Source organism: Chamaea fasciata, unplaced genomic scaffold, assembly GCF_029207755.1.
Source record: "Chamaea fasciata isolate MVZ Bird 193981 ecotype frontalis unplaced genomic scaffold, bChaFas1.0.hap1 SCAF_33, whole genome shotgun sequence".
Classification (NCBI taxonomy): Eukaryota; Metazoa; Chordata; class Aves; order Passeriformes; family Sylviidae; genus Chamaea; species Chamaea fasciata.
Window position 1 is genome coordinate 1,014,327 of NW_027094118.1, and position 23,248 is coordinate 1,037,574.

Here is a 23,248-nt window from a genome sequence, read left to right on the forward strand (position 1 = left end):
GACCTCTAAAGTCACCAGAAACCAGCAGATTGCAGTTGGCTTCTCTCACAGACACACCTCTAAGCGATCTTGGCTCCCAGTTCCAGCCTCCTCCACCCTGGCATCCACACATGAACAAGTGGACTAAGCAGCATTGCTCAAATCCTGCTGCACTTGCTTAACCTCCATAAGATTTCCCAAGAGAACTTTACTTTTGTCACTTCTGCTCTCCTTCAATCCTGCAGCTCTTCTGCAAGTTTCTGCTCAAGACAGCACAGACTACTCAAGAAATCAGAACACAGGAACTCAGAAATATTTCAACAATTAAGCTTTCTTCTGGAGTAGAACCAACCATATAAATCATACAATTAGAATATTTCCCTGATTTTTATTTTAAAGTTTTAAAAAAATCCACACTAATAAAAGGACCTTAATACATTGATAAAGTATTCACCAGGTCAATGAATAGAAAGGTTGAAGTTTCTCTCAAAGGAAAAAAAACAAAAAACAAAAAAACAAAAAACAAACAACCAAACAAGTCTAGGTGGGAGATAACAGGCACAGCACCCTGTGTCACATTTTTCTGTCTTGAAGAAAAAATAATGGGGATATTTGGACAAGTATTTATCAGAACAAAGCCTACAGTGGCCCCTGAGGGTAAAGTCAAATTTTTTCAATGCCAGCTAGTCAGTAACTCATTGTGACTGTTAAAAAACTGAACTCAAGGACACTGGCAAAAGCAAGATTGGAGAACTGTAGATATACTATCAAATTTCTACCATGTGAAACCTATTTTGATGGCCACAAAAAGCAAGACACATTCCCTCATGCATACATTTGTCATACTCAGGTTTGTTACACCAGGTGATTTAAAGTGACCCTGCAGAAAAACTGGTTTGCAAAGACAGCAGACAAGAAAAACTTAGAGGCCACAAAGACCAGAAGAGGAAAAACTGAACCACCACTTGCTAATGATAGTTCACTTCACGCACTTGTGTATGCAGACCCAGCCAAGCCACCAGAAGGTGAATGAAAAATCTGAAAGCACAATTGAGCAAACCTTCAAAAAAAACCTATCACTTAAGAGACCAATTTCATATGCAAGTGATGCTGAAAATTTAGAAGAATCAAAATAATTGAATACTGAAGCAGGAGGATAAGAGTCCATACCATTGACACAAGATCATTTTTTCCTCTTTAAACAATGGGAGAAATGTCTTGTATTAAAACACTTGCTTTCTTTAGGACTTCTAAATTGCACTAAATATTAACCTTCCTAAAACTGCACAATGGCAAACCCAAATTAAAAAAAAAAACAAACTTGGGACAAGAAGAAACAGTGATATACATGAACACAGTTCAACAGATCTCCATAGACACTCCTACGTTTCAGAATTGAGTTCATCTTGACTATCCACACACATTAATCTGAAATCCCAGCTTTAGTCTTTCATACAAGTTCTACTTCTCAGTATTTTTAATGAGGAACTAAGATCTTAATAAAGCCATTCATTTCATTGTATCCGAAAGTCCTTTGCCTGCTGCACATTTTCTCTGCAGCTGTAGGCATGCATGAGGATGCCTAGCATGTGCATCTGTGTATTTCTATTTACACTAGGAGTGCTTAAATATTCATCTGCAGTTATGTATTTATGTACACAGCTAAAACCACACAGCTATGTTAGATCTGATGTATTTTAATGGGGTCAAATCTTCAATCCATGCTGGGATTTTCTGCTATTTAAGAGAAACAGGCGGTGGAGCATTTGACCTTTTTCTCCAAGAGCAAGAGAAAATGTCCCAGATGTGCCAAATTCTCAAATGCATTGTTTGTATCTCTTGTAAGAACAAGTCTCCAGGCACCTGAGCAAAGATAACCCACCTTACATGGATACCTCACAGACTGGCAGCAAAGTGCTGTCATCTTACCAACCAATATTAAAAGCAGGCTAATGCATGAGGCTGCCAGAGAGGCTTAGGCAGCGCTGTTACATCTCACATTTCACACTTGGTTTGCTACAAGAAGCAGCAAAAAACAGTTTCTTTGGCTCACCAATATCAATAGGAAAAGAGCAAGTGCTTTCCATAAAGAAGGATTCTCACCTGACACCAGGAGCCCCCTGGAATCTTGGATACAATCAAGCTCTATGAAATACACTGCTGATATACCTTGCAGATAAGACAGAATTTTACACCAATCTCAGTTTCCCATCTTAATATATTCTCTTTGCTGTGACAGGTAATGATGCAGAGCAGGACAGCCCTCTGAATCACTGTCTTGGAAAACAAACATCGCTTTAATTAACATAACCAGCACAACAAAACATTTTCTAAACTTGCACTCAAGAGAAAAGATGCCCTTCACAAAGACAGCAGCTTGAGGGCATTGAGAGGATTTTTTGGACTTGGGGGACAGGGACAGAGCAACATTACTTGTTTGTTTTCAGTTTTGTGCAGCTCCTCATCTGGTTCACCGGCTATTGAGAACTGACAGAAATGCCACCTATCTTATCTAAACAGTCCTTATCTGACCTTTTTTGCCTTCTCTTGAGACAGACAGCAGGACTCTGGTACTGCTAAAGGAAAAAGTACTGCCTGGTATCTCTAAAAACACAGATTCTCAGAAAGAAAAGAACAGTCGAATGCATCAAACAAGAACACTTTATTCCTTCAATAATGCTTACGTATTTTCACTTTTTCAAAGTCTCCAAATAAAGTTTAGAAATCAAACACGTCAATGCTACATTCAAATATTTCTCTCTTCTAACCTAAGCCAGAAAAAAAAGAAAACCAAATCAGGAAAAGAAATCCTTATTTTTACTACAAAAAGTCTCGGTTTTCCACATGAGAAGCCACATTCTCAACAAACCGATGCCAGAAGAGTCAACATTATTGAAGAGGGTTAAAGTGAGCTGTCAAATTACCTTCCATCCTCTGAGGATGTGCACTACACTGCCAGCATGTTTCCAGCTCTCACATTCAGAGTAGGAGAGCCAGGACTAAAACATCTGCTGGGCCTAACAAGGTCCCTGTCACATCTCTGTGATAACACGTTGCTCATGTCTATCACGTAACACAGGCAGAACATATTCTCCTGGTTTTAGCCCCTTAGATTCCTTGGTCTAAGCAAGAAATTGGCAGCCTGCCAGGCTTCGTATGGACCATTCTGGGGTGGGACCACCAGGTAAATCTCCCCGAGTCAGGGCATGATATCCTAAAGAGAGACACTGCCCTCCTTCCCCACGGATAAATGGGATGATGAGCAGTGCAGCAGGAGCAGGAAGCTCTGCTAAGTTTCCACCACTGCCATGCATTTTCTCTTCACTAAACATCGATTTACGTGCAGGAAGAAAGGCTCCCCTAATAGAACCTGTTCTTTTGATGGCAACCAAGAGGGAAATGGGCAAAAAATAGCTTGAAACTATACCACTTTCAAGCTATTATTAACTGGCAGGCATACACTGACAGTAGGAGAGATGAGGTGGCAAGAGGACTTTCAATAGCCCAAGAGCCCTTTCATCATCTGACCAGCTTCATCTATTGTATTCAAATAAGTGTTAAAATACAAAGAAATCACAGATATCTAGTGCCTTTACAAGGAGTATCCAGGTGCAGATTTCTTTCTGCACGTGACTAAATTTAATGCATCCTTGCCGTGTACAAAAAAAAAAGCCTTGTGAAATGAGAGGTGCTAACATTTTCTAACAGATGGGATGACATTCCAGAACAGGATCCTTTTTGTTACTCATGAAAACAACATGCTCTTGGTGCAACTGATTTCACACATAAACGGCAACAGTTTCAAAGCCCAACATCGCTATTTTGGGCCAGTTAGTAGAAACCCATTTCTAAAGCTGAGAGCAGCTCTGACAATTAATTACAAGCTCAAGATCAAGCAGGTCAAATCCTTGTGAAATCCCTAGACATCAATCAGAATGACTCCTGAGGGCCTCCATAGAGTTCAGAGCAAGTATTCCCTCTGTTTGCAGATCATCTTTCAGTGCCTCTGAGCTGCACAGATTATCACCATGAAGATTTTATGGAATAAGATCAAGGTAAATAGGGCCAGGAGGTGCACAATTTCCTGAGTTTAGGTTCAACAGACTTGCCACAGGTAAATAACTGCTCACTTAGGTACTTATACATGTTACAGCCAGGTGAGGGGTGGGGAAACACTCCCAAAGGAGACTAAAACACACTGCAGGGCAAACTGCAATTCCACCAGTCCACATCTGCAAAACTCATTTTCCACAACCGTGCTCAGCATTCCATAAAGACTCTTAACGAATTTATGCAGCAGCAGTACAAGTTGACAAATACATTAAAAACATTTTTAAAAAATAACTATTATGTCATGATGTTCCTCATGCTGATCTAAGTCAGGGTAAGAGCTGAAGGGCATTTCCTTGTGAGCTGACAGGCCCACAGCAATAACCCAGCCACGACTGTCCCCAAGGACAACAAATGGGGCAGACCCCACTCTTCCAACAGGCTGAGCTAATCAACAGATCTGCACATCTACTGCAGAATCTGCAGAAGAAATCGATTGAAACCATTTCTTGTTATGGATTCATTTTGCCAAAAAATTAACTGTGACGGGCTGGCACGGTAATGACTTGAACTTTCCCACAATACCATGAAGTACTGATGCTTCTGGAAAAACAAAGCAGATTCTGATGTGCCATTTAGCCTTCCTAGAAAGAAACCACGCCAACAAGATGAGATAATCTTGAAATTGCCATCTCCAAGCTTCCTAAAACTGGAGAGAAGCTTTGAAATCTATTCGGACTCTGATTAAACTCAGCAAGCAACACGGTAAAAAATATATTAAATAGAGCTTTTAAATAGACAAACTGCAACAGTATTTACTTATTTTCTTCTATTTCTCCTCCCTGGAATCAAGCACTCAGGCAAACTTCTCACTTCTACAACAGCATATTGACTTTTTGACACTATGATCATTCAAGTCAACGTGGAAAATACATGCCCAAATAGAAAATCTAGATGCTGAAAGGAATGTCAACCAAGTCAAATCCAACTTCTAAAAATAAAATCCTCAAGAAGTGAGTCACCCACCCCCAAAACTGTACCACTTATAGCTACTTTAAAACAGAAATGCAGGAAATATCAAAGGCCTTTTTCCACTTTGGAGGTTTATGCACAAAGCTGAAGTCCAGCACATGTTTGTTTGTTAATGGTTGAGACCTCAAGCAGAAAAAAACCCCACAAATAATCCCCAGCCAACAGTATAAATCAACCTAAAGAAAGCTCATCATTTACTGAGTAACATGGCCATAAAGCTGCCCAACAAAGAGAGGGCAAGACAAACTTCATACTTGTACAGCAATCTAAACTGAAAAGCATCAAAATATATCACGTGGAATCACTAGTGCGACAACCAAGACAAAAAAAATCTCTGCTATCAATCTTCAGCAGCCAGCTCACACTTTTTTACCCTCTTTTATAAGCCATTTCTTCTTACAGAGTCACTTCCAGGCCCTCACTTTGAGTCTACCGTGTTTGACAGATCAGCTACAACATTTTTCTTCTGTAAAACAACAGAACTTAGACCAGATTTTACTCAGCCACAGACTCTGCAAGCTCAGGTGTCGTTGCTTTACACTCACTGTGTCAGGTTCTCCTTCCACCAAGCCTGAAGGTGCCACAGTGAAGGAGCTCTGGAACTTGCTGCTCTGATGAAGGCACTTGGTCCAACTGCAGAGTTTCCACTCTGTCTAACTGAAACCTTGACTGATGCCAGCTGCACCTCATTTGTTCCATCACCAGGTTTTCCTGAAGAGTAGCACTCACCCTCCAAATTTTAACCCTGTAGGGGACAAAATTAAATTATATAAAAATATACAATGAACATCTATATTATTTAGAAACTGAAATATTTATGATTTATTTAATGAAACTGGAAAGTTTAGCCCTCTAGGGGCTAAAATTAAGGGGACAACAAGTAGAAAGACAAGAGAAGCACGGTCTGTCCAAGAAGTAAAAATCACTCAAGGCCCATCAGGAGTTTGAAAGTTTCCCTCAAATAGTAAAGATCACACAAGCAAAACAGAAGTCTCCAAAGTATCTAACAGAATCATTTTGTATAGATTACATCACTACATCCACCATTTAGTTAATTCATTAACAAGTGCTAAAACCCCTCCTTTATCTGTACAAAGACCAATCGTGCACAGAAAAGAGGAACATATGGAAATGAAATAGAGTCTTGCAACATGCAGGCATGTGGGAGACAGACCTTTTGGGGATCCCGAAGGTGGCAGCACAATTACTAAATTACCTAAGCAAGAGTCAGCCGCCAAAAACTCCTGGGGAAGCACCACGGCCCACAGCTGCCCCTGCCAGTGTCACATGGGACAGCTGCAGCTTGTTTGGAGGAATACCTAAAGGTGATCCACCCAGAAGGAAAGGGATCCTGCTTTAAGAGAAGTCTCTGGTTCTTAAAGGATTGCTGAAAGTAAGAGTACATTTATTTGTATGTTTTACACTTAACACTTGCTTGAATACCCCTCCAGAAATGTTGTTAATCTGATAACTAAGAACATGCCTTTAAAAAAAATGGCATGTTTTTGTCTCTTTCTTTCAAAAGTAAAATATTCCTTGTTGTTTCATGGAAAAGCAGGCTCCTCTCCAAACACATCCTGTGAGGCCTTTTCCAGTGAAGCAGTGTGCATAATGATAAATGAAAAAGGGAAAGGTTCTTGCAAGTATTTTTATCTGTAGTATGCAGAGGTTGATCTGTTACACCCCAAAATTATTTTCAACTTCAACAATTCACCTTTGCCAAATCCCTAACTCACTGTAAAACTCTAATAGGTACACACAACATTTCTTGTGAATAAGTTTGCAACAAATCCTACAAGTTCACCCTCAGAAAAGGTGGCAAACACCCCAAGGGAGTATACAACACACAATATACACTCCTCGGAAGTGGAGGGAGCGAGATTTGTCCTTCCTCCTCCTACTTTTTTTGCCAAGAGTGAGGGAGTCCCAAGGAACCATTTCAACACTTCAAGGAATGGCTCACATGCCAGGAAAGGCTCTGACACACTGACTGAAAACACTGGGAGGAGGGAGGACACACAACACATCAGCCAATGCAGATTTTCGGCTGCCTTGGACATTATCCCTTCAGAACAGCCACAATCTTTTTCCATAGACATTCTCCCCAGGTAAAAATCCAGGCGTGATGGTGAAGGGGCTAATTCTTTACCCTGTTTAGAATCAGTCAGAGAACTTCACTGTGTTTGTGACTCGTGCTCTCTTCACTTGAAACAGCTCCCACAAGACCTTGAGGGACAACTTGCTTCAACTGCCAGGAGGTCAAACTTGATAAAATCTTCAATATTGTCCTTTCCGGTGTATTTCCTTATCTTCCTGCCCTTATGAGATCTGCCTATACTGCAGGACCAGCTATCTGCTCTAACAACATGGTTCTTGTATGAAAAATACAAGCCAAAATAGAAAATCTAGATGCTGAAAGGAATATCAACCAAGTCAAATCCAACTTTTAAAAAAAAATCCTCAAGAAATGATTCACCCACCCCAAAACAAATGCAGCAGGAGAGGCAACTTATTCATCTCACAGAGATCATTCTCCTATCTCTCCATGCTCTGCTCCAAAGTGTGTTCAAATCAAAGGATCTCATTTTTTTCCTCTTCCCCTCAATTGTATTTAATTAGGCTTTTTTTTTTTTTTTTTCCTTTGAAGTCAAGGGAAAGAGGCCTATTTATTTCAAGGAATATTTAGCCTGGCCTTTTCCTTCCAGTGTTCTACCTCACTGCATCTTCAAACCCATTGTTCCATAGGGATAGGGAGGCATCCAAATAAAGATTAAGAAAAAGGCAATTCCTGTGGTGTTATCAATTGAAGAAACAGGATCACTTTTCCCAGTGTCAATCAACTTCAATACACTAATAAAATTAACAAATATCAAAGTGGTTTGGGTCTGAAATAGAAACATTTCCACTAAATCTGAGTAGCTTTTCCAAATACTGGGCAAATAGTTTGATACACTTTGAAATACTAAAATATCTCCAGTGCTCCAAGATGAAGCTGAGCAAATTTCACTGAGTGAAATGAGAGTAGACATTGTTTGCACCTTCTAAGCATGCATCATATTTTCATCTTGGTGTTTAAAACAAGGCCACTGCAAGGAGAATTTCCACTGTCCCAGCTGTCAGTAACTGGTTTTGTGACTTACCTGCTGGGGAATTACTTCCCATTGCAAATCTGAAATCACTGTTCATATGGACAAATTGCTCCTGACTGCACCCTGATGATGTGTCCTCAGTCCAGCTCATGGCACTGGCAAGATAAATGTGTAGAATGAGATTAGGGGCAAAACACTAAGAAAATTTGCTTAGATCAAAGAGAAGCACTCACACCCTGTCAGTACTACCTGACATCTTCCTGACAATATTATGAGGCAATTAATGTCTGTATGTATTGGCTGATGGAGGTGAATTATGGTAAGTTCTAGGAGGCAACTCTCTAAAGCAGGGGAAGCTGATTAATTACCCAGCAATAACTCATTATTGAGACATTTAGGTCGACTTGTGCACCACAAAGTCAGAGGGAGCAGGAAACAATCAAACCGATGAATACTGTTCAGACTAAACTGTTGGCAGCTACAGCCATAGAGGCACATTTACAGAGAAAATGACACCATCTCAGAGAAATCAGGTGCCTGGAAGCAAATCCTCAAACCAAGTGGGCAGTCTCCATCCCATACAAGGGATGTATCAGCACGTGCAGCAGGAGCCCCTGTGCTGGCATTCTCACTGTTTCTCAGGTCTACCTGTTCCCTGCCTCAAACAATGATCACACACCCGGGGCACAAAGGAGGAGCCAGTCTGCAAAGCCTTGGGCTTTCATCTCACACTGCTACACTGAAGCAAATGGACAGGAAAATAGAAGAAGCCTGAATACACCTCTGCTGATAAAGATCTGTATGTTAATACCATTAACATTGACTACATCTAATTTAAAGCTGATATCTGCCTGCATATCACATCCAAGTCTCTTTTCAGGTGTACAAAAAATGTGTCTATTTCACAGCATTTCTTCCTTTACTTCTCCACCTGGATCATACAGAAAATACACTTCTTGGCCACCAGCAAATCATTACCCCTTATGGGGACTGTTCCCCAAAGAGTTTAAGTACCAGAACAATGGACTACTGCACAGCACCAAATTTCAATTGTGACTTAACCATTCCACAAAGGGGATTTACTGTAGTGACACCTCTCAGGAAGACACAATTATTGCAAATTTCACTGACATTTTCCACTAACAAAACACCACTTCTACTTTAGCAGTGATTCAAAGATGGAAACTTTCCATAAAGCCTTTTCTTTCCTCTGGGTGTCAGAGTTGTCCTCAAAGTCCTTCTGTGTTAAAAATTAATTGTCTGGTTTGGTCTAACACACCCAATGTATTAGTTAGGGAGTACACGCACAGTAATACCTCAGAAAGGTTACAACCCTCCTCCCCAAGATCTTGGATGGCAATTTTGGGTTACTCTGAACCTCTCTCCAGCTTTGGCTTCTGAACTTTTCCTTTAATCTACTTTTCAATTCACTTCATGTACACCGATACAGTAGTTTTCCTCTTTTTGTAACCTGGTGTCCAAATACCAGAACGACCGCTTGACCATTTCCATAAGCAAACCATCCTCTGCAAAAGTCTTCAGTCAGAATCTTATTATTAAAGCAAGTTTTCCCAAACAGTTTCTGCTGCAGAGTCAAAGGGCCCTCTGCTCAGAATCCTTTTCCTTAAAAGCATGGGGATATGGATGATTTCTGTGCCTCGCAAAGGTCCAGTGCCATTCACCTCTGGATACCAACCTGTTCTTCCATCTGACTGGGGATGGAGTCGCGGAAGATGAGAGGATTTCTCTCCAGCAATGATATCCTGCCCCTTGGCAGATATCAGGCAGTTCAAATCAAATTTCAGGTTTAGCTCACAACACTCAGGATGCTGACACATGCTGGAAGCACTGTCACAGCAGCTCTAGCTTGACTTTCTGTCTACACTACCGCACATCTTAAATCACTTCTGAACAGGATCACTAGAAATGGGCAGCCATCCCTAAATCATCCATGAAAACACAATGGCATCCAACAGGTGTTTGCTTGAGTTATCCCCCTAAGGGAAGGCAGTACTTCAACAGGCATATAGAGGATAAAAGGAATAATTCTGTTCCTAAGAGCTGCCTCCTTCCCCTGCCTCCTCATTTCACATCAACATCTAAGAGGTCAACATTCAAGAGCTTTTCCTACAGTCTCTTCTTGAACCCCTCGGACTTGTTCTCATCTCAGGATATCCAGGTAACTCAGTTTAGAGTTAGTATATCTAGGTAACTCCATTTAGAGTTACTGGAGATTTGTTCATCACCTTTATTATCTTCCAAGCTACTAGGCAAACCAAGTGGGCTATCCTGTCTTATAAATTCCAGCTCTGCCCGACCAATGTATGACAGACATTCACTCCAGGAAATACTGCCAAAAAGAAGACATTTGCCTGATCTTCTGGCTATAGTGGACACCACGTAAAGGTACTAGAGCAGAGCCATGAAAACCAGAGCAAGGCAAACAATGCCTGGCCCAGAATTGTCTCTCTCACACAGAAAAAAAGTCAGAACAATTAGGAGGAAGTCCAAGATTATTTAGAAGATAACCATGCGTCCACCAAAACACTGCACTGGGGAAATGGATGGAGTCTAGAGAATTAGAGCAGCTGCCAACATGAGACTGAAGTTTGTAAACACACTTCTCATTGCAACTCTCCACAAAAAACCTTGGGGCCTTTCACTACTCTCCCCAGAGGTTTTGGCCTTGTTATTAGTTTGCTTGGTGCCAGTTTGAGTGCCACTGAATCCACCTTCTAATTTCTCTTCAGAATATTTAATTAGATCAATTTTGTGCTATATTATCATGCTTGGGTTTAACTTTTTGCCTTATTGACCATTATAAAGTCGAGAAAGGATAGGGCCTATCATTGTTTACTTCATATTAGGCACAATTTCTGCATTCTCTGAATGCTTCCTCATCAGCCTTTCTCTGCTTGCTTAATTTATCCACTCCAAAAGACTGAATTCATAAACTACAATTACCATGCTTATTGTCATTAGAATATTTTTATGTACTTATAATTAATGTCTTTTAAACATACAGTCAAAGGTTATAGATTTGAAATCATGTGTAACCTTCTGTATTGATATCAAGATTTAGCTCAAGAATATGATTGATCATTTAAATATTTTCCTTTCTCAAGTCATGGAGCATAATTACATAATTACCAAAAAAAGATATACTGCCATATCATCCTATCATCATGCCTATTCTATTATTCCTGTGGATTATTTGAGTAATCCAGAATAATTAAAGTTCTGAAGAGCAAGAATTAAGAGAAAAGATACAGGATAGTTCCTCCCAGTTTTGATACCATGAGACCTGTAAGGTTGACTCTGAAGGCCTCCGACGGGGGTTCAGAATAATTCATTCTGTGTATGATATTCCTTATTTATAGCCAAAGCAGGGATTATGCTTCAGCTTCTAAACATTTACAATCTCTAATCCATTTTTTTCCAACAGGAGTAATTTACCTATCCAAGTCCAAACTGAATGAAAACTACCTTTTGATTTACTAAAATCTCATTATTCTTCTAATTGCAATAGGCACGAGATTGTACAGTAGTAAATCCCTCCAATTTCCACTAACTTCACTGAATACCACACCTTAGGGGGATAAAGATATTGAAGGAATTCTATACTGTTTGACAGTTCTAAGATCACAGTTTTGCCTTTGCAAACTGTATTCCAACTGCTCTTTTCAACATCACCTCATGCTACACAAAAATCACAATGCAACCTGCACAATGCCGGGCCCCAGCTTCTCCCGCCGGCCCCGCTCACTCACCAGCTCGCCCCAGTGCTGGACGCGGGCCCGGGGCACGCATTTGATGGCCACCTGCGAGCAAAGGCCAGCAGCGGGCTCAGCTCGCCGCCTGCCCCGCCGCGCCCCGATCTTCTCCTCCTCCTCCTCCGCCCTCCTCCTCCTCCTCCGCCCGCCGCCAGCCCCGCCGCTCACCGGGGCGCCGTCCGAGAGCCGCGTCCCCGAGTAGACGCTGCCGAAGCCTCCGCGCCCCGGCAGCGAACCCAGCCGGTACCGGTCCTGCAGGGCCTCCCGCGCCTCCCCTGCGGGCGACACGCGGCCCTCAGCGCTCGGCCCGGGGCCAGACACGGCCCCCGAGCGCCCCCCGAGCGCCCCGGGCCGGGCATCCCCACCCGCCCCGGGCCCCGGCGGCTCGAGGCCGGCGGCTGCGCTGCCGAGCGGCGGAGCTCGGGCCGGGGAAGCCGCGGCGGAGGCGGCGGGAGCGGCCGCGCCGCGTGTGTCCTTAGCGGGGCCCGGGAGGAGCCGGGGCCGGGGCCGGGGCCGGGGGCAGGGGCGGGGGCGGGGGCGGGGCTGGGCCCGGGGGCGGGCCCGGGGCGTGGCCCAGCCCTGCGGGGGGAGAGGGAGAGGCCGGGACGGGGACGCCGAGAGGGGCCGGGGGGGTCGGGAAAGGGACACCGGGAGAGGCTGCGGGACACCGAGACAGAGTGCGGCACAGCGGGAGAGGGAGAGGAGGAAAAAGAGAGGGACGGGGAGGGGTCGTAGACGCCGTAGACTCCGTAGACTCGCTGCTGCCGCTGCCGCCGCTGCAACTGGAGCCCTGGGGCCGTTTGTCCGCGTGTCCGTTCCACGCTCCAGCCCCGTGCTCCCCGGGGGCAGCCCCCGAGCCGCTCCAAACACGGCAACTTGGCCGTGCTGAGCCCAGATCCAGAGGCCTGACTCCTGCGCCGTGGCGGAGGAATTCCCTCGGTCGCTGCTGTGCATTGTCCCTGCTGAGGGTCAGACACTGTCAGGACGCATTCCCTGCTTGTAGGATTCGTGCCCGACCCAAGCACTACGCTTATGTCTCCAGCATAACTTTGCAACAAAAACAGGGGAAGGCAAACTCTGTGTACGGCCCACGGTATTTTCGAGTGTCTAAAACTCACTAACACCACTCGTGTTCCTCTGGCTGCCCAAATCCAGTCCCGTAATGTTGCTGTCTGGCCAGTGTGGGGCTCTGGTTCCATCTCTGAGGTGTGTGATGCATCCAGCTGGCAGTGCTGACTGACAGCTGGCGTCAGCAGAGGCATGGGTTAGTTACTCTCCATTCCATTGCAAAGGAATTCCTCTGCTGCAGCCAGGTGTTGGAGGCAATAACTGTCCTGTGCTGCTGATGCACTGCCTTCTCCAGCTTATTTAGTGATCTGTCAAAAAAAAAAAGATCATTTCGCTGATTTGAAAAGCAACACGCTGAACAGGTCATTCAAGGTAGGAGGCTATTTCACATTTGGGAGAATAAATGTTCTTTCAATGTTGCAGTTCTGAGTAAACTAAATATAAACATGTTTTCTTCTAGCTAGAAGGAATGTCACTCTCTATTTTCATAGAGTTGATAATAAGTTGGAAAATAATGTAGTCTCCTAACGTTCAAGGAATGCCAGAAATATGGCAGGATTTTCTGTGGTTTTTAATGCTCATTTCTAGTGTAACTTGAATGTATTCCAAAATTACATGTTGGTGGTACATTCAGGCCAACATTGAATTGACTGGATTGTGTTGGTGGGTCCATGTGTAGGTTTTCCATATATTTACATACACCTTTTTCAAGAAGGGAGTTGTATTTTGCATTTCCATATACCTTCTAAAAGAAGGGAGTTGTATTTTCTGTGACTCCCTGCATAAATTCATAAATCTGGAGATTCTGTAGGGCTTAAAGGACAGTCTGGGGAGCAAAGCCCTCTGAACCCTGTGTCTTAGACTAAATTGACCATTAATCCTCCTGGTGTCCATATCTGAGAGCCATACCCTCTGCTTGCTGCAGGTTTGTCACAGCTCTTTGGGGTCACGATGGCCTTCGTGATCTGAGTAATGCTGTATTGCTCCTGCCTGCTCACCTCTGCTCAGAGAGGTTCAGCATTTACTAGTTCAACTCTTATGCAGAAATTTACCAAAAGTTAATGTTAATTAACCCCTTCTGATGGGGTTAAATGGAACTATGGGCCTGATGGTACACTTGCATTCCTAATGAAAACTAATATTTGTTATCAATATCTTAAGTGTTAGTATTGTTTCTTTCATGTTGGCTATTGGGTTTGTGGGTTTCCTGTTGTTTAAATGACTTCTGCCTTTCAACATTATCAAGGTACATTAAGGTGTTTTCAAAATTTGTTCCCCCCATTCTTGTTTCTGTATCTTTGAGATATATATATATATATATACACACACATATATACATTATTGAAATACTACGTAGTTCCTTAAAAATGCAGCTGCTAATTTCCCATTTTTCCTGAGCAACTGTTAGGATTTCCTGAATACATTTGTGAAGCCTGCTTTATGTTAATATTTCCAATTTTTCTTTTTCTTAGTGTATTTTCGTTTTGATTTGTTTGCTGTGTCGCCTAATTTACAAGAGCATTCACTTTCAATATCCATAATTTTTGTGCCATTTTTTGTGTTTGTTAAATTGCACAGTTAACCTAAGAGAGAGAGAAAAATATTGCATGTAGGCCTGGCAGGCTAAGTTTTAGTTGTACATTTGTATCCATGTGTTTGCCATAGTTTTTTTTGCATTTGAAATATTCTGTCTATGCATTTAAATATTCTTTTAATGTGAGTTTAAAGGGATTGAATAGAAAGATGAAACTGAGATCACTACACAGTCTTGATGCTGAAATCAGTCCTTTTTAGTCTAAATAATATAAGTGTGTAATATAAATGATACTTTCTTAGGAAGTTGTAGAAAAAAGCAGATAAATAATTCCTTTTAATGGTGGAGTTCTTCAAAACAGGATCAGAAATACTGCTTACTGTGTGCTTTCCTTAAAAGGTCTTTACATGAGGTAGCAGGAATAGGCATCAAGAATCCAAGCTTCTGGAATGTAAATTTCTTGAGTGTGTTTTGAAATATTTTATGGAGTGGGTTTCTGTTATCTTGCATCTATCTGGGAGCATATGAAAAGTCGTACACCCTTACTAATAGAAGGTAAAAAATAAAGGGTAGTTTTTTAGCGGCCCATCTCCATGGTGTTGTCACAAGGTGCAGCAGTCTGTACCTTAGCAATGTGCTGAGGAACAAAAATGTTCTATTTGAGCGTGTACAGTAATTTAAATGCTCTTCTCTCTGAATTGTCTCCTCAGCTGGTTAAGGTTATGTTGGAAACTGTTGGAAGGTGTTATTTTCTTTGTTGTACCCCGAAAGGAACACTTTATAGATCACTTGTGTTACCAAAACCACGTCTAACTGAAGGTATGTGTATCTCTATTCTCCAGCAAGCAGGAAAAACGGGCATTTTCTTTTCTCGTGCAACTGATGAGCAAAAAGAGTACGTGAAAAGGACTGAGGAGGGTGGTATTTGTTTGGCTCAGGTTTCTTCAGTGTGACATTAGGGGACACTTGCCAGCCTTGGGGTCTATGTATGAAATTTATTGCACTTAATTGATTTTGTCCAAGACAATAGTCTGCTTCAATTGAAAAGTTTTACATCTGAATACCAGTAGCTTTGCAGCTGATCTGATCCTAACATTAACTCTGGGGAGAAATTCGGTCTAGGGAGAGCATTTCTGTATTTTGGATGCTGTGCTTTGAAAGTTTGGACGTGAAATCTTAACAAAATGATGGAGAAAGAACATCAGAAAGTCTGCACTGCATAAGCCATTGAAATGTACTCTTAAATGTCAGTTCAGGGGTGAAATTCTCTGCTCTGTTTGGCATTTATCCTAGGCTACCTATGTCCTGTGCTATCAAGCTGTACTGAAGGGGCTGCCTCACAAGAATTTTGGATATTAGTTGTTTATATCCATTGTGGTAATGGCTGATGTGTTTTCCAGATCAGCCACTAGAAGGTGTGAAAATTGTAAACTGATGAGCACAGAGAGGGTCTGACAGTTTCTCCTGCAGAAGGCAGTGATACATCTGTCCTCAAGCAAATGCTGCATAATCCATACAATTTATTAGTGAATCATGCCTTGAGCTTGGGAATTTCACAGGAGCGGAGCTATTCAGGGGTCTGACATGTGCATACAGTGTTTGTGGAGAGTCTCTTTGCATCCTCAGCAACCCCATCCATGCTTGTCCAGCCTCCTCCTTCCTCCAAAGCAGGGAAGAGATCTCTGAACCCATTGCTGCAGGAATTTACCCCGTTTGATTTATGATGGAAGCAAGCTCAGGTCTGTCAGAAGATCTACTTTCATCCCTAAAATGTGGGAGTGAGGGAAATGTGATTAGGAACATTACCTGCCCTCAGACAAAACTAATTGTGTCTAATGTTTGCTAATACTTAATGGCACTTTTCAGCAGTCAAACTTGAATGAGTTGATGATTGCTTAATGTACTTTGTGTAGAAAAGCTGTCAGTGGCCAGCGCAGGAGATGGGAATTACGTGGTCAAGGACTTGTACAGTAGGAATAGAACATGTGGAGAGTGTGATTGATAACTGGCTAGCTGCAAAAGGTCACGTAGACATGAGAGAGCTTTGCTGAGCACGCAGGCACTCTCATGAGAACCAGCAAGGCGGTAAGGTTCGCATGTCCTTGAGCACAGCTGGGATACGAGCCTGGATTGTTAGGCCTTGTAGCTGAAAGATATGAGGGAGAAGCACGGTAAAACAAAAAACTTACTCAAACTATGTAACCACAAAGAAATGTAAAAAGAGGCGTAGCTGACTTTTAGTCTGAGCACCAATCCTGAGCTTAACTTTTGCAATATGCATGAGCTTATTAGTGTTATTATTAAAAGCATTGTGTGAATTATCAATAAACGAGATTTGCCGATCACTCATATTGAGTGCCACATTTCTCCCGCTGCGGATTTCCCACAAGAACGGACTTTCCAGTTCTTAAAACCTTCTTAGTAGGAGGTGTGATGGTGCACTTTGACTAAATTGTGGTCAATTCTGTCTCCTAATAGCTGGCATCTTCAGATTCTACTGGCGGTGTTCGGAATGTCTTTTCAAGAGTTGAGAAGGAAAGTTTCTTTTAAGGATTCTGATCTTCCAGTGTGATGCGTGGATACCAGTCAACGTGTAGACAGATGACAGGCACAGACAGTATTCTTGGCAATTGCTTAGAAAATAAACAAAAGATCAGGCAGTAGAATAATCCTGTCAACAAGGAGGATAACAGTAACTTTTCCAAGGGACAAATGTCAATGTCACTTTCAGTTACATTGCAGGAAAAAATGGTAAAAGAAATGGGTGTGACCCAGAATTCCCACAGCCAAGAGGATATGTGAGTACCAGTTTGGCTGAAATGACTGTTGCTTGTCATTCCCCAGTGACAGTTTTGAGAAGTCATCACAGGCTCTTTTAATTGATGAATACTGATGTGTATAAGTCAGGTGTCGGTACATGTATTTTCACATCCTTTTTTTTGCTTTTTCCATGGTGCAGCAGGTAATCTCAGAACAGCAGTGGCTGTGCTGAAGCAATATAAATAGTAATGTCTGATTTTTTCCAATGATGTTTGTTTGCCAAGTGATATCCTCAGCAAAGTTGGTCAGACCCTCTCAGTCCTACTCCTTGTAGCTACTGAGTACTGAGATTGTAGAAGGCCTTACTGAAGCTGACAGAAGTAATTTTCATTGCCTTCAGTGACTTTTAAATTGGGCTGAAAGTGCTGGTTGGTCTCAAAAATACTTTGTGAGCTTTGATCTAATGAGTGGAGACCAGTGGTAAATCAAAATGGAAGGAAGAGCTTTGTGGGCAAAATGCAGTACAGGTTAATTTGCTTTTTCAAATTCTAACTTATTTAAATTTTACATCAGAAGTTGTGGAGGTCTAAATCCCTACTACCACCTTAAGGCATCTCTGCCTCATCATTGCTTAAGACACTGACTGAATGCACATAGTTTAATTTAAAGTTGATTGCATTTAACAACAGAATTTTTTAAAGCCTTTAGTCATGTAATAATGGTAGATAGCGCTTAATTTAGTCAAGAATGACCGATACAGTTATCTATCATTTACATTAGCAATGTTGAACCGACAGTGAATTCAATTAATTCTTCAATTTTATGCTCTTAACATTTAAAAACGTAAATCCACTTTAAATCAATTTGCATTATTTTCAGGATGGGATTCTTAATGTTAAGCTCCTATTAAATCCGCATTTTCTCTACTATAAGGTTGCTTTGAATTTTTTTGTCATGTTTTTGTGGAATGTTGGTCTTAAGCAGTTTTTGTGGGTTTGTCTGTGACTTAAGGAGCTCTCTATTGGATACTGATCTATGCAGTTGAAATAGAACACTGGAAAAACATGATTTATAACAAGTGTTCTCATAGCAGACCAGGAGGTTGGGTTGATATTTCTTCTTCTTCCATCAAGGAACACCCGTGGCTGTGGGCTATAATTTATAACAACAGTGTTGCTTTGACCGGTTTTGGTTACTGTGGGCTTGTTTTCAGGAATGATGAGTATGTAGTTATCCCATCTTGAAAGAAATACATAGCACGTGCTTATTTGGATTAATTAGTATGGTTTTATATCACAGTTGATAGAAAGCTGGAAGAAAAGCCCAAGAATAAAGGAATAAAGGAGGCCAACCAAATAACTGAGGGTTGTGACTGTGGTTAAAGTCCCTTATGAATTCTGAGTGCTCCAGCACAGGTTTTCTGTGAGTCACTCTTTGAAGCTGCATTATCATTTTGTTATATATATTCCAATATATGTAAGTCCTGTCAGACCCTAGAGAGAACACTTGCAGTGAGTAATTTCGGGTCTGAGTGCCACAAGCAGGCTGCTGAGAAAGCTGGCCCAGCCTTTTCTTTTCTTGGTGGTTCTGATGGTTTGAGCTGCAAGTTCACTCAGCTGAGCTGCTCTGCGCTCCAGCTCTGTTTCTTTAGTGATGCTGCAATACTTGCTGCACGGCAACTCAGTTGGAAAACAAAGAAATTAATGATACAGACAGAAGATCTGTTCCCAAATCAGGGTGAAATTCTGGTGGAAGGGCTTCTGCTGCTTGAATTTTAAACACTGTGCTGTGAAACCTCTCATGTCATCTGTGGGTTAGTGGTTGTATCACCTGGGATAGTCCATCCAGGCCCTGTTGATGCAAACGTGCTTTTCACTGGTGCTGCTCCCTATTTTGGAGAATATCTGAAAATAAGGTGTGAGCAAGTACTGAAAATTTCCATTTTTGCTCCTATTTACCCACTTGCCTGCAGTTTTAATTTTGAAGTAGGGTGTCAGATAGAATCTGTCTAATGGCAGCGGTGTAAAAAGCATGCCTTCAGTTCCAAACTGAAACCCCTTGCAATCAGCAGATGTCCCAGCTCAAGGAAAATGGCTTGCAAGCCCAAAACATTCACTTTCCCTGCCTCATTTCTTATGGTCTTACCAAGGAAACAGCAAGACTTGGATTGTGCTTACTCTTTGCAATGAAGAAGTTGTTAATGCTGCGTTTTCATGCTCCCATCGTCGTTGTACTCCAAATGTCTGTTCTGTGGAATGGGCAGGATTAGGCTGTTTAAGACAAAGCCACTCCACATTTACAGTGCCTGTAAGGTCCACAGTAAGAGCCCTAAATGGAAGTATCATTTTCAAGATGCCTTCTATTTTACAAGCAGCCAAACAGAAAATGAAACCCTGGGTTGAATTGTAGTCTTCCCGAAGGAAGTGTCAAAGCGTAACAAGGGAGCTTGACCCAGCTTTGTTCTTGTTGTTCAGTGAAATAAACTTTAATTGTTAATGAATCCCAACACTGTTAATGAATCCAATACTACTACTTTACTGAGAAAAGCTGTAATTACTGGACAATCCCCTGATTTTCAGCTGCTGTAAATCACTCTATCTTCACAGAATGGAGAGGGGCACTTCATTTAACAACACTGAAGAATTAAGACAGGGAAATGGCGTAAAAATCAGAAAGGATCTTAGAATTATAATCAGGGGAAACAGAGTAAAGAAAAACATGTAAAGTTGGGCGTTGCTTCTGTGAAAAGAGAAGTTGTACATCCATGTACATGTAGTTGCATTAAGGAAAAGCATTAGTATTCAAGCCGAATGATGTCATGGGAAAACCGGATTGTTTTTTTTAAGCATGCAAAACTTCTGTCAGTTGAAAGGGGATAAGAACAGCATATTAATCTATTTCCCTCCTTACCTGTTGTTTTGTGAAGTAGTTAGGATTGCTGGCATTATCCATCTGGAATTTTATGCCAGTGGCAGATCCCTGACTGTGATGGTAGAAGGGTAAGGACCTCATCCAAATGCATCAAGAGGAATAGTGTTTCACTGTGAAACTGCCAAGTATTTCAGACCGGTGCCTAATACGGCAAAAACTTGTTGCAATTATGTGTAAAGTGTAATTTATCTAATGTAATTATGAGATGTTTAGAGCCAGTCATTTGAAATAGACTCCACTCCTCTGTTAACTTTTGACATTGGAAAGACTGTAATCATATTGCAGACCATCAGCCCTTGGATTAAAATTTAAACCTACAGTGAGCTTCAAACTGCTTTGCATTTACCCTTAGAAGAAAAGGGAGGTTGAATAATTTTTCTTATGTTGATTTATCTTAGGAAAATGGGTGTCAAGGTTCTGAATTACAGTAATTATTGTAAGCATGTAAAATATTATCAACTACAAGATACATCTGATGTGGTGTGGATGGATTAGTGCACATGCTAAGACCAATTTGAGAACATTTCACTTTTTGCTACGTTTGCTAGGGCTAGTTACATCCACTTAAAATACAGATTGGCTCTAAAATGGCAGCGGTTTGCAGGTCCTAAGTGTTAGGACTTTGGTTAAAGCAAAAGGAACAAAATAATTCTTTTTCTTTTAGCTTGTCATGCAGTTTGTGCTGAGGCTTTCAGTAGTACTTTATTGTGACAGCTCATTTTCCTTTTCATTTGATTCCCTCATATACACCTTGTCACTCTATTAAACTAGAAAGATTTAGTTTCTTAAAGAGCCCTCAATGAAGCTGTTATAAAGCCTTTTCTCAAAACAACAAATATGGAGCCTGAACACATGAGATTACATTGTTTTAGTTTATGTTGCTTTTTTGAGGAAATGAAAACAGGAGAGAGCAAGAGTTTATTGCCTAATAAGTATCAGCTATTTTCATAAAAAGGGTTCATAATTTTGAGTTTCATTTTTATTTTGACCAGAACACTTTTAGATAATAAATGTTGCAATTGAATCTTGGTTTTTTTAGGAAGTTGTTAAAACAAGCTAAATGCTTTCCATTTATGGATAACAAACTGATGCTCTAAGTTTAGGAATTACTGTGCCAAAATTTGAGTATTTCTTTGATTTCCTTGTAACCTGTAAAACTGACTGTTTCTGGTTATTCTGGGACCTTTGAACTAGGGGTCTTACCTCAGGTGGGATGTCAAAAGAATATATAGATTGTGATGCTGTTTTCTCTCCATTACTAGGAACAGTTTTTGGTCTGGGCAAGTTGTGATTCAGACAATGCCACTAGATTTCTACTTGAGCATCTGCCTTTTGTGGCCTGTTTTATGGGTATTTTCACTTTTTTCATTGCAAGTTGTTAGGATTTTCTAAGCGTGTGTTTATAAGAAAGCAGCACCCAAATTAATTGCATCTTCTGAGTACATAAGAACTACTTTATGGCATTTTAACCTGCAAACGCTATGATAGCGTGTGTGGAAATGGAATTTACCTCACTTGGCGGACTTGAAATATATCCCTAAGCAGTAATTGCAACATCTTATCAAATTCTCGAGCAGGAAACCAACCTTTTTCTAAATGGAATTTTTTTGAACTGTTTTAAGGACTGTTTACTGGAAAGCTGCCTAATCACTGCATTCCCTGGGTAATGGCTGAAATATGTGTGCTGAATTAGTAGCAGGAAGATGCTCAACTACTCTGGCAGGGAAGAGTTGATACTGCTTTTGCTAATGCATGTAAACCACAGAGAAAATTCTGAATATGGAGAAAATTTTTATCAATAGCCCCATTTAATTGTATCCTTCATTTGAACGGTGCCTTGCTTCAGCGATTTTTAAGGAAATTATTGAGACTGTTTTTTAAGTGGTAGAAGTAATAATTAAAACCCGTCCATTAAAAGATTTGGGAATACATTTAATTGATAGAAAGATTAGGTATATCAGGGGAAAAATCCACTTTGCTGGCATTCTTCTGGTTTTGGGTCTTGGCAAAGGAACTAAAATGGGTTAAGAGGAAATTGCTTGTTCCACAGTGTGCTGTGTGTGGCTTCCTGGGGATTTTACCTTTACGGTGAGTGTTCCTCTGAACACAATGAAGCTGCAGGCGTGTGCTAAATCCAGTTAAGGAGATTTCCAGTCTAGTCTTTTGGCTCTGGAAGAGTCCCTAACTGTGAACCTGGGACATAGGATTGTCTAAAAGTGTCCCCATTGCACATTGCAAGGAATCCTGGTCTTCATTCTGCTGGTTTAGTTTGATGTTTCCATATTCTTCTAAAAAAGAATAATTGCTTTCTGTTCAGTGCCTGCATTCACAGCTGTCTGGTTTTTACCTTTTCTTCAGCTGCCTCTTCTCCACACAAGTGCCCTTGTCTACTTAACTCTTTCTTTTATGGCAGCTGTTCAATAGCTGGAGTTAAGCTTCTTACCCTACTCTGAATTTCCAATTTCCCGTTTGAGGATGAGGCAATCACCGCTGACTTCCCAGAGGGCACTCCTTTGCTTAGTTATCCAGCTCTCAGCAGCTTTGAAAGGGACAGAGAAATGGAAGGGAATAGCTTTGGTTCATAAATATTTTTGCATTAATAATAATTAAAGTTAAGATCAATGATTGTAGTACAGATGACTACCAATAGTGCTATATAGCCCCTTTGGGAACTGAAATTGTGTGAAATAATTCAAAATAGCCTCCCTCGAATGGTTATTCTGTGAGCAGCAGTAGCTCTGTTTTAAGGCTGGCGTGGTGTCAGGAGGTCTCTGGGCATGCCAGGAGTTTCAGGTTGCTCACTTTTCTATTATTTTTGCCCATCTCCAAGTGTTTCCATTCTACATTCGGTCTTCCTGAAAATATTTGTGTGTCTTCCTTCATTTGGACATTGCAAAGCATGACTGCTTTTGTGGAGGACTTTTCACCCTTTCCCAGTCTTGTGCCTTTTGTTTCTTTTGGATGTAAATCCAAGCAAGCTGCAAATCTTTTATGTCTTCTTGGGATTTAGCAGTGGTGTCAGCAAGTACAAA